Raw genomic sequence first — 11,703 nt, forward strand, 5'->3', positions numbered from 1 at the left:
TAAAAATAAACATATACCATCATTAAGGATCTATATGTATGAGTGAGTTATAAGCTCTGAAAAAAATTTTTAAATGAGTAGTTAGTGTATTTAATATATGCAAAACATAGATGCTATTTACTCGAGTTAAAGTGGTAAAATTTATTCATTTTAATGTATACACTCTAGTACATCTGCCTTCAAAAAACTCATTATCTCAGACTTCTAATTCCTTTTCTTGCTTAAGTAACTTAGGATATTCTACCACACGCTTAATTTTATTACAGAATCATACTTTGAAGAAACATCACCAAAAATACCTTTAAAACAAATATTCTTTATTGTAAAATTATGAATAGTCTTTCTCTAGACATTCTTCATAGGCCAATCCAAAACAGTTCTAACAGTCTGGGGCCCGAGTGGTAACACAATTGGTAAGGCATGCTGGTCTAGGACAGTCAGCGGTTCAATCACCCAGCATCCATATAGTCCCCCAAGCCAGGAGTGATTTCTGAGTGCATAGCCAGGAGTAACCCCTGAGCGTCACTGGGTGTGGCCCATAAAACAAAACAAAACAAAACAAAAACAACAACAAAAACAGTCCTAACAGTCATTTCAAGATCTGTCACTTAGACATGTTTGACATGTGGATTATTTCAAGCTGTCAAGTGAGGCTCAGTACGTTCACACACACACACACACACACACACACAAAATCATTTATTACTCTCTAAACTACTTAGAACAATGAAAATTGCGTGTATTACAAGAATTAGGATTTTTACCAGAAATAAGCTTTCTATCAGAGAAACCAATCTATATAGCAAAACAAATATCTGATTAAGAGCATCTGGTCTTCATCATATGAGTCACTTTCTCCTTATCATACAGAACCCCTCCTCTCTCCTTGAAGCTTGAGGCTCCTATCTCATTCCTGAGCTCAGGATCCATGCGCACACACACACACACACACACCACATCTTTTTTTCTAGCCTCACTGGCTTTAGAATCTACAAACTTCTCTGTACATCTGTAATTAAATTTTTCCCTTCTATTTACCTGCCTATTTGTTGCTCTACCAGGCTGAGAAGAACACAGAGGGATAGGGAGGGAATTAGCTCTGCCCCTACAATTCTCCTTGTCTAATATGACCAGGAGAAATCTTGTGTGGGATACCAAATGGGATTAGGTCCTTTTGGAGGAATAAATGACTTACGAATTTCTTTTTACACAACAATGACATCAGCTTTCAAATCACTGACAAGCTGTTCACAGAAAAGCCCGAGTAATTTTTTCTTTCCTAGATCTCACCTTAGGGATTGCATTTCCTTCATATTTCCCCTTCTGCTTGCTTTGGCTGCTTTACCTCTGAGCAAGGAGCAAAAGGGCAGGATGGTCTCCCTGGAGCATCTACCCATTTGTGATCCGCACTTGCTCTCCAGAACAAAAATTAGAGACATACCAGGGAGAAGAAACCTTTTTTCTGCCCTTCACACCACTGGTGTGTTTAAGATAAAGCACAATCTCTAAGAGAAAAGGTACAAAGCAAAACCACCAGGAAGTAGCCAAAACTATTTTTTATTGTTCTGCTTGTTGCTTGATTTGGCCGTAGCCAAACTCAATCCCAGGGCCCACATACTTGAGGTACTCTTTGTGCCAATGAGTGCAGCTCCATCCCCATAGCAATTAATTTATCAATTAATTCAAATCAAAAAAGAAAAGATAAGATAAGGCCTTCCAATGCTTACTACAGGCTGTGTTCTTTACACTAACTGTATAAGAAAGAGGAGGTACAGTAAATGCTCCTCATATATACCTCAAACCAGGCCTTTTGCCTGGTGTGTATTGTGAATGGGAGGACAAAAAGCAATTAATTTTTTAAGCTGGATGATCTGGCACCTAATAAAAAGTATAAAGCTGCAGGGTGATCTTAAAGTACACCCCTATAACACCCATGAAAAAAGACTGCCCCTTTAAGATGGCCCCTGGGTAACTGACCTTGGGAGCTAGTTATCAGGGTTAGGGAATTGCTTTGCTCCTGCTATTTTCTACAGACTTGGACTTTTATCCTGTTGCTTCTGCCTGTTCTTCTTACCTATCCCTCTATCTGACCTCACCTTGGTTTCAAACCCAGATCTCTATTTCTCTCTCTCACTCTCGCTCTCGCTCTCACTCTTTCCCTTCACCTCTCATTTTTTTCTCTCTCTTCTCCCCATCCCCCTTCTTCCCCTCTCTTCTCTTTTTTATCTGTCCTCTTTCTTTTTTTTTAATTTCCCAACCCCCTCTGTCCTCTTTCTTTCTTCTCTCTCCTCCCCCTCTTCCCTCTCTCTCTTCCCTCTCACTCACTCTCCTCTCTTATTCTTCTTTCTTCCTTTCTCATTCTCCTCTTTCACTTTCCGTTCTCTCTTTCTTTTCTCCCCTTCTCTCTTCTCTCCCTCTCTCTCCTCTCTTTACTCTCTCTTTTCTCTCCCCCTTCCTCTCCTCTCTCTTGCTCTCCCTCTCTCTCCACTGTATCTCTCTTCTCCCTCTCCCTTTCGCTCTCCCTTTCTTAGCCTAGGCCCTAGGGGTTTGTTTTAAGGCCCCTGTCCTCTCTACCCTGCCTGTTCTATTCAGTACACTAGGTTTCAAGAAAAACCTCTTGAGAGGTTTTGAGAAAAACCTCTTGAGAGACTTGTCTGCTTGGCCTCTGGCAGGCCAAGGCCTGAGGCAGGGTACAAAAAAATATAGAGATCAGGTCTAAAATGGAAGGGTTAGAAGTGCTGAGGCCGGGGCCGGGCGGTGGCGCTGGAGGTAAGGTGCCTGCCTTGCCTGCGCTAGCCTAGGACGGACCGCGGTTCGATCCCCCGGTGTCCCATATGGTCCCCTAAGAAGCCAGGAGCAACTTCTGAGCGCATAGCCAGGAGTAACCCCTGAGCGTCACAGGGTGTGGCCCAAAAACCAAAAAAAAAAAAAAAAAAACATAAAAAAAAAAAAGAAGTGCTGAGGCCAATGTCACAATCTAAGATTTAATACCTAACCTTATAGTGTCAACTGCTACCAGAAGTGTAATGTTTAAGCAGTCAACCTGAAATTTGCTGGACAATTCTAGACAGTAATCTGCCTGAAACACTGTGCCTCTAAAGCAATGGAAAGTGACCTTACAATGGAAGGTCAATTTTCCATTTCCTTTTTTTCCTCTTTTCTGCTAATACAACCCTTTCACTTTGTACATTTCTTCGAAGCACAATTTTCCATTTCCCTTTTCTCCTCTTTTCTGCTAATATAACCCTTTCACTTTGTACATTTCTTTGAAGCACCTTTCTGTAAGATGGAATGCAGTCCAATTCAGAAATTATTTCTCATATTACAGTAAATCTCTACATTTACTTATTTGAATTTTGTTTTTAGAAAGAGGCTAGGGGAGGGGCCGGAGTGGTGGCGCAGTAGAAAGGTGTTTGCTTTGCACGAGGCTAACCTAGGACAGACCACGGTTCAATCCCCTAGTATCCCATACGGTCCTTCAAGCCAGGAGTGATTTCTGAGCGCATAGCCAGGAGTAACTCCTGAGTGTCACCGGGCGTGGCCCAAAAAAACAAAAAAAAGGGAAGGGGGCTAGGGGATTCAGGGTTGCCTCTTCAAGGTTACCTCTGCAAGGTTCTCCATCCTAAATAATGGGGGGAGGGGCTAGAAAGTTTGGTCAACAGTTTAATAGTCTTTATTCTGTTCAAGTCAAGTTTACATTTTCTGATTTTTATTTGAGTCTGTTCACATAAAATCCCTTAAAATTCATGAAAATTAGCATCCTTGCATGTTTCAATAATATAAAATACTTAATCTTTCCCTCTTCAGTGTACTGCAGGAAATAAATGATGTCCTTTGTTTTTACCCTCTATTCCTCTGTGATTTATATTTTGTTCATTGTGACTTACAACAAAACATATTTCAATACTCCAATAACTAAAATATATTCTTAACATATATTTGGGTTTTGCCAAATGTCATAGCTCTCCCAATCCTTGGAATTTCCTGAGAGATAAGATCAATGGAAGCATCTTTTGTAAGAATTTTTGGGCTCATTTCTCCAGTTCCTAAAATCCCTAAAGAGCCATAAAGATAAAAATAGATATGGTGTAATCATCTTTAAAAAATGAATAAGAAAGGCCCGGAGAGATAGCACAGCGGCGTTTGCCTTGCAAGCAGCCGATCCAGGACCAAAAGGTGGTTGGTTCGAATCCCAGTGTCCCATATGGTCCCCCGTGCCTGCCAGAAGCTATTTCTGAGCTGACAGCTAGGAGTAACCCCTGAGCACCACCGGGTATGACCCAAAAAACAAAAAACAAAACAAAACAAAAAAAGAATAAGAGCCTTTCTACCACAATCAGAATCAAAATTATGCTAATGAAGTGACTTTTGGAAAGCACTTGATTAAGTGTGAGGGGTAAATGGTGACCAGAGAAATAATCACCAGCAGAGAGCTGAACTTTTCTGACCATTTGCACCAGCTGTTTTACTGGACAGGAAGAGGGACTAGAGGTTGAATCAATAGCCAACAGCCAGTGATTTATCAATCTGCCTATTTAAATAAGCTTCCATAAAATCCTGAAAGGTGTCTGTCTGCAAGGAGGAAGAAATGGGGAGAATGTGCAGGGCACCAACATTTTATTTAACAGAAGTGATTTTATTCATCCTGTGTATTTCTTCAACTGGCTCTTAATTTGTTTCCTTTCATTTCCTTCATAATAATCTGGTCATCACGACTAGGAAAACAATTTAACAGTCATGCCTAGCCTGTGCTAGGAGCCTCACTAGCACCCTGGCACCATATGCCCATTAGGTGTAGTCCTGGAGTCCTCTGAGCACTACTAGGGTGGCCCTGGTATGCCCTGCCAAGTCCTTGTACCTTAGCATTGAACTGTCTGGCCTAGTTGGCTGAATATTTCTGAAAATGACCCCCAAATTCCTTGAGCATTGCTTGGGAATTCTCCTTCCCTTAAAAAAGATAAGCCAGCAAGTAAACAAGTGTCCTGAATTCTAGCAACCATCTTCTCAAATCAAAAGAACGCAAATGGGGGTAGTTGTTGAAACTTTACTCTGACTTGTAGTCCATTACTCAACAGCGCATGCCTCATGAACTTGTGATTGGAGTGTGAGATGGAGGACGTTTTCAAAAGATTGAGTCCTTTACCTGATGCTTTTTCCCAATAGAGAGTGTCAGAAAAGAGTTTGGATCGGGTTAAATATTGTAGGATATCTAGTTAGCATCTGGAAAGTGGGCGGTGTCTAGAAGCTCCGTAATGGAACTGGGTGACCAACCACTGAAAGATTCTCTACAACTATTTCTTCCTTTTCAGTCAGAAGAAATGATCATTTTTCTCCCTTTATTTGTTATATTCTTGGCTGGAAAGTATACCCTGAACACTGTCATCATAATAGAAGTATTCTCAAATATTAGTTTACTTTATCCCATAAAATCAACTTCAAAATTTCAGTGACCTGGGAACCTAGAAAGAGGAGTTCAGCAGACTGTGGAAAAGGTTTCTTAGTATATTGGCCTGGCAGTGGGCCCGATGTGATGATACACTGTACTCTTAAAACATCAACAATGTTGGATAATCCAAAGATTTTGCAAATTGGCAATTTGCCCCTTTCTGAAACGGAAAACATAGAAGGACTCTCTGGGTATAAGAAAAGCACAGCGACTGCTCTGACGCCTGTAATTTGAAGGTGCGACAGACATCCTCTGTCTGGCTAGGAGAAGTCAACTTTCATTCTTTTAATTTGACTGGATCAAGATAGAAACTTCAGAATATTTTATACTGAGAAGGACTTAGACTCTAGGCTGGAGTAGCAGTCAGTGGGATGCACAGCGCAACTCTTAAATCTCTTCTCATTTATTATCATTGTACACTAAAACCACACCATGGATGACATTTCTGCACCATTTTCTATACATGCAATCTCTGTTCATTGTTTGTTCCTTAACTGCACTTGCCTACTGTTTCGCCTCATGAATACTCATTCCCCTTATGAATATGAATATATTCCTGTATACTACTAGAATCTGTATGTCATCCTAGTTCTGCTAGGCATAAAACCAGACTCCCTGAGTTGAAGAAACAATACAATAAGTAAGGCACTTGCTTTGGAAGTGGCTAACTTGGGTTCCATGTTAGCAGTATATACTCTCCTGAGCCCTGCCAGGGAAATCCCTTATCACAGAGTCAGGAGTAATCCCTGAATACCATCAAGTGTCCCCACCTAAAAACAAACAAAATATCATAACCCACATCTTCTCTTCAAAGCTTGATCTCCAGCCTGTCTTGGGAGACAAGCTCCCCACTTAATTTGATTCTTTGTCAGTTAAAGCCAAGAATTTGCCCTGGTCTTTTGCCCTTGAGTTTCCATTTGAATAAAATATTTGGCTATCTACAGTCTATGAAGATTGTCATGAAAAGAAGAATCTATTTTTATTTATTTACTATATAGTATATTTTGAAATGGAATTTTCCTAAACTTCTAGTACTAGCAAAAAAAAATTTTAAGTGGTTTTAACTAAGGGGCCGGAGCAGTGACGTTTGCCTTGCATGCGGCTGACCCAGGACAGACTGCAGTTAGATTTCCCCGGTGTTCCATATGGTCCCCCAAGCTAGAAGTGATTTCTAAGTGCATCGCCAGGAATAACTCCTGAGCGTCACCAGGTGTGGCCCACCAAAAAATAAATTAAAAGTTATTTTAATTTATAATTTAACCATGACTATTCTTTCTTTCTTTTTTCTTTCTTTCTTTCTTTCTTTCTTTCTTTCTTTCTTTCTTTCTTTCTTTCTTTCTTTCTTTCTTTCTTTCTTTCTTTCTTTCTTTCTTTCTTTCTTTCTTTCTTTCTTTCTTTCTTTTGTTATTTGGCCACACCAAGTGATGCTCAGGGGTTACTCCTGGTTTGCTTGCAGAAATCGCTCCTGGCTTAGGGGACCAAATGGGATACCAGGGGATCGAACCGTGGTCTGTCCTGAGTCAGCCGTATGCAATACCCTTCCACTGTGCAAACACTCTGGCCCCATCCATGACTTCTTGAAACATAAAAATAAAGGCAATCTAGGTGAAAATGCCAATGTTCAGTGGCTAACACCCTTTGCACACTGTCTTCTCATGCCTATATTTCCAGATAAAGGTGAAAGAACAGCTGTGTTCACACAGCGAAGAAGACAGAGTGAAAAGAAACAATGACTTGTAAGACTTCTTCACAGTCCTAGCATATTGTCATTTGTGCTTGAAAGGCTTTAACTAAGTGAAAACATATATTCATACCTGGTACTGGTGAGATTAAGAAGTATACTTAGAGTCCATATAGATAGGAAGGGGTGTGTGTAAAGTACTTGTCTTGCACCTGGCTGTAGTGACCTAGGTTCCAAATGCAACAGCACATCTGGTCCATCAAATAAGCATGACCAGGAGCTATCTGTGCATGCAGTTCCTGGGTTAAGCCCTAAGCACTACTGGGCATGTACCCCAAATACCTAAATGTGTATACTTTTCCTGAGTATGGTGCTCAAAGTAACACAGCCATTGGCAGTGATATTGAAAAAACTTGGGCACAAGAAATCAGTCCTAATAAACCTCACTTTCAAATTTCTGTAATTTGAAAGATTTTCTTTTGTAACACTGAGTATCAAACCTAGTACCTCACACAAGTAAAGTAAATGCTCTACTGCTTAGTTACAACCATGGTCCCTTTATACCACAGTTTAAGAGTTAAAAAAAAATGTACAGCTTTCTTATAAGAGGAACAGTTGATGAGCTTTGTGTTTCCAACCTAGTACCACTAGTGACCTAAATATGAGTCGGGGGTGGCTTCCTGCTGGACCCCAAACTGAACTGCAACAGATGCCTAGGATGAGCCCAACTTATCACCTCTTTCTGTTTTCTGCTCCCTTTTAGATTTTTAGACGTTGAGGCTCAAAAAAGAGTATATACTCATGATAAAGCTGATCTCAAAGTGTTAGGAAGACCACCCACCTCTCAGAAGAATCATGGGATTTATTGACTTACCTATGCTACTGCAAAAATGAGAAACAAAATATATGATGAGTTCTAAGGAACTCAGATTGTAGACCTGGCCTCTATCCATTCCTTATATAGGAATTCTCTCTCACTGTGTGTGTGGCAGGAGAGATTGAGTATCAGAGATCAGAGGATGACTGGCAAAGTTGGGGTAAAAGAAAACTAAGCAGATATCACAGAATTCAGGATAGGTCACAGTAGAAGAAAAAGGTGAGGGCCCGGAGAGATAGCACAGCGGTGTTTGCCTTGCAAGCAGCCGACCCAGGACCAAAGGTGGTTGGTTCAAATCCCAGTGTCCCATATGGTCCCCCGTGCCTGCCAGGAGCTATTTCTGAGCAGACAGCCAGGAGTAACCCCTAAGCACTGCCGGGTGTGACCCAAAAACCAAAAAAAAAAAAAAAAAGAAGAAGAAGAAAAAGATGAATGAAAATTTAAAGGTGACATCTCTGGGTAAGCGAGAACATACAAACTGGTAGGCATAAATCTTATAACATGTTGATAGGTATCACTACAGATTTAGTGTGTGGTTCATTCCAGACTACAATAACATTTCATTTTTACCCCTTTGAAATATACTAATTGGCCTTGTTCAACTTCTATTTGCAGTACACAGTGGATCTTTGAGCTACCTCAAAGAAGTTTCATTGCCAATTTTGATTGCTTTCTACTGCAATTCTCTTCTGTGTGTGCAACATATGAAATAATAAAATGTAAAAATGGTTTCTACATACATGCATTCACACAGAGACAAAGGCAGCAGAGATTAATTTAAACATGATACTCTTTATCCTCCTAGATTATTATTTTATTAACTTACAGTTATTTAATGAAGGCCTCTAAGAGACATATTAAACACAGCAGCACTACTTTAAATTTAAATTCAATGTTTTGTTTTATGTAAATTGCTATTTACATAACAATATTTTAAGATGATAATTGGATCTTTTATTAACTTACATAATATAAATACTCTAATTACAAAGGTTCAAAAAGTAGTGATGATGAAATTTTTGGACAACTCATTTGTACCCTGAAATGATCAGATTTTATATGCTCAAATGTATCTAGTTTATGAAAACATTCCTCTACTGCTCTTTGGCTTTCTCCTTGCCAGCCTTTTAATCTCAGTGTTTTTCTTGACTTGAATTTGTTTAAATGATACTTGCATTGATGCTTTTTTTTTTATTATTATTTTACATTTTAGCGTAAATGTAAAATCTTCTAGTTTTGCCATGTTTATTCCACAGGACATGACCATTTCTCTTTAATCTTTCCTATCTTTCTATCTAGTTTTCCACTGTGTATGGCTTTGCCATTTGGCTTTAAGCTGCTTATAGAATTTTTATTTTTGGCTAGTTAGACTTAATTCTGAATTTTGAAAAGAACTAATTTTTTTTAAAAGAACTAATTTATCACTTTTCTCTCTTCTAAACTCCAAAGAAATTTTTGTCTTAGGTATAGGCTTCTGGAGCCTAAATAAATGCAGGTTGAAACATTTATGGCAGAATACAGGTAGGATGAGTTTATGGAGTAAAATATAAGTTCCTATGCCCCAATCTCTCTTCCTGCCAAATTTCTCCCACCTGCAGCCTGCTGTCAGTTCTTGGAAAGTCTTTATATGAGAAGTAAGCCTGGTATTCTACAATTACAGGTTGAATGTGTAGACATGTGGAGGAAAGAATATGGTCTCAACTGATTTAAATTTAAACTTTTTTTAAGATTAAGAGAATTTTTTTTCTTCTTCACAGCAACATCAATAGGAAATTAAATGGATAGTTCTTAATTTTTCCAGATAAACGTAGTAAGATCCATACTAACCAAAAGACATGGACTGTACGAAAAGGGAATGATAGAGTACACAGACACTTTAGATGGTATTTCTGGGGAAAGTATATTTGCTGAAAGTCCCATGTATTTCTTAATATTATCTAAACTCAACTAGAATTGGCAATCTGGAGCATAACTGAATAAAAATAGATGGATTTGGGGGCCAGAGAGATAGCACAGCGGTAGGGCATTTGCCTTGCAAGCAGCTGACCCAGGACCAACCATGGTTTGAGACCCGACGTCCCTTATGGTCCCTGTGCCTGACATGAGAGATTTCTGAGCACAGAGCCAAGAGTAACACCTGAGCACCACTGAGTATGGCCCCAAAAAACCAACAAAAAGATGGATTTTTCTTCTGTTGTAGCATGTTCATAATGTTTTCTCTAAGATTATAGGTATTAACAATAATGGGGCATAATTTTTGACATAATTTTGAAAATGAAATGAACTTATTCTTTCCTCATGTGCCTGTAAAAGATTTACACTTACTTAGCAAGAGAGAGGTAGCATTTTAAATGCTTTTCGTAAAGATAGTTATATAATCTGTCAAAACATAAAAAGAAATGAAAGCCAAAATATCAAAATAATTAAACCCATATTCTTTATAGTGGATTATTAGGTAAAGTCCAGAATAACACTTTAAAATTCACTTTTCTGTCTAGTAAAAATAATGAATCTACATTTTCATTTTACTTATGAAATATTTCAAATCGCATACATAATTAACATAAACCAAACAAAACAGTATATATCCATAGTATTATAAAAACTACCAAAAAGACTTGGGAGAATAAATTAGTTTTTAAGAATAGAACTTAAACTTGAGCTTAAGATTTCCAAGTGACTTTACAGAAAATATCATTCCCATCTTTTACTTGGGTAAACTCTTCAATTTCTCCTTTTTTGGGGGGAGATAATAGTGCACCTCCCAACCAATGCTCAGTGAGCCCTGAGGTTCTAATAAGGACTGGCCACATGCAAGGTATGTATTATCCATTCAATCCCCAGTTCATCTATCCCTTGACTCTTGATTACCTTTTTCCTTTCACATCTTTAAATGTGTCTCATCATCAATTAGAATAATGCCGATATATAGTCAATCCCTTCTTTCCTAAAGATTGCATTACCTTGTTCTACTAACATGTAATACTATGTCAATATCCAAGAGTCAAAAAAATACTGCTAGAATACTTACCTGGCAGGTGTGATTCCATGATCACGAAGGTGGTTTCCCCAGGGTAAGGCTCTCCCAGTGCACTCCAGGCATGTTGACCCCTGCGATTTCCCCAAATGTGGGAAACTCGACTGCGTAATTTATGGTAGTAGGGGATTGCGTGTTTGCTCTCCCCCGGTTTAAAAAAAATACTGCTAGTGTTTTACAGCAAAAGTCATTTATCTATCATAAAGAGCAATATCTTCTTGGTTTTAACTTTTTTAAAAGATTGACTATACACATAAGAGCATGATGCAAAAGTCAAAAAGCATGCATTCTTTAAAAGCCTCTTTTTACCTTCGCTATTTTTACTTTAGATCACGCGATTATTAGAAGACTGTTACAAGTTTTCTACTTACTATATTGATTTCATTCAGATAGGTTGTTTCCATCCACAATAGTTCATTTATAAAGTGATGGACTTAATTCCCACTCCTCCCAGCAATAAATAAGAGCACTTAGAGGTGTACATTCTCCTTTATAAATGGTATCTTCAGATTTTTATATTTTTCAAATGAAAGTGATATAAAGTGTTATCAAATGAAGATCTATATTTGTATAACCTTGGTGACTGGTAACTTCAGATATTTGATAATTGAGCTTCCTTATTTGTAAAATTATTGTGCCTGTCTTTCATATATTTTATTATA

The 11,703-nt window shown here is 38.5% G+C and overlaps 2 non-coding genes across 2 annotated transcripts; both read left to right on the forward strand.

The window, feature by feature from the left end:
• Window positions 1-1,710: 1,710 nt before the first annotated feature.
• On the forward strand, window positions 1,711-1,844 carry LOC126021183 (small nucleolar RNA SNORA51). Its single transcript, XR_007499788.1, has one exon. It is a non-coding gene; the product is annotated as a small nucleolar RNA SNORA51 (small nucleolar RNA).
• A 9,183-nt stretch (window positions 1,845-11,027) lies between these two features.
• On the forward strand, window positions 11,028-11,191 carry LOC126021184 (U1 spliceosomal RNA). Its single transcript, XR_007499789.1, has one exon. It is a non-coding gene; the product is annotated as a U1 spliceosomal RNA (small nuclear RNA).
• The last annotated feature ends 512 nt before the right edge of the window (window positions 11,192-11,703 follow it).

This window comes from Suncus etruscus, chromosome 10 (assembly GCF_024139225.1).
Source record: "Suncus etruscus isolate mSunEtr1 chromosome 10, mSunEtr1.pri.cur, whole genome shotgun sequence".
Lineage (NCBI taxonomy): Eukaryota > Metazoa > Chordata > Mammalia > Eulipotyphla > Soricidae > Suncus > Suncus etruscus.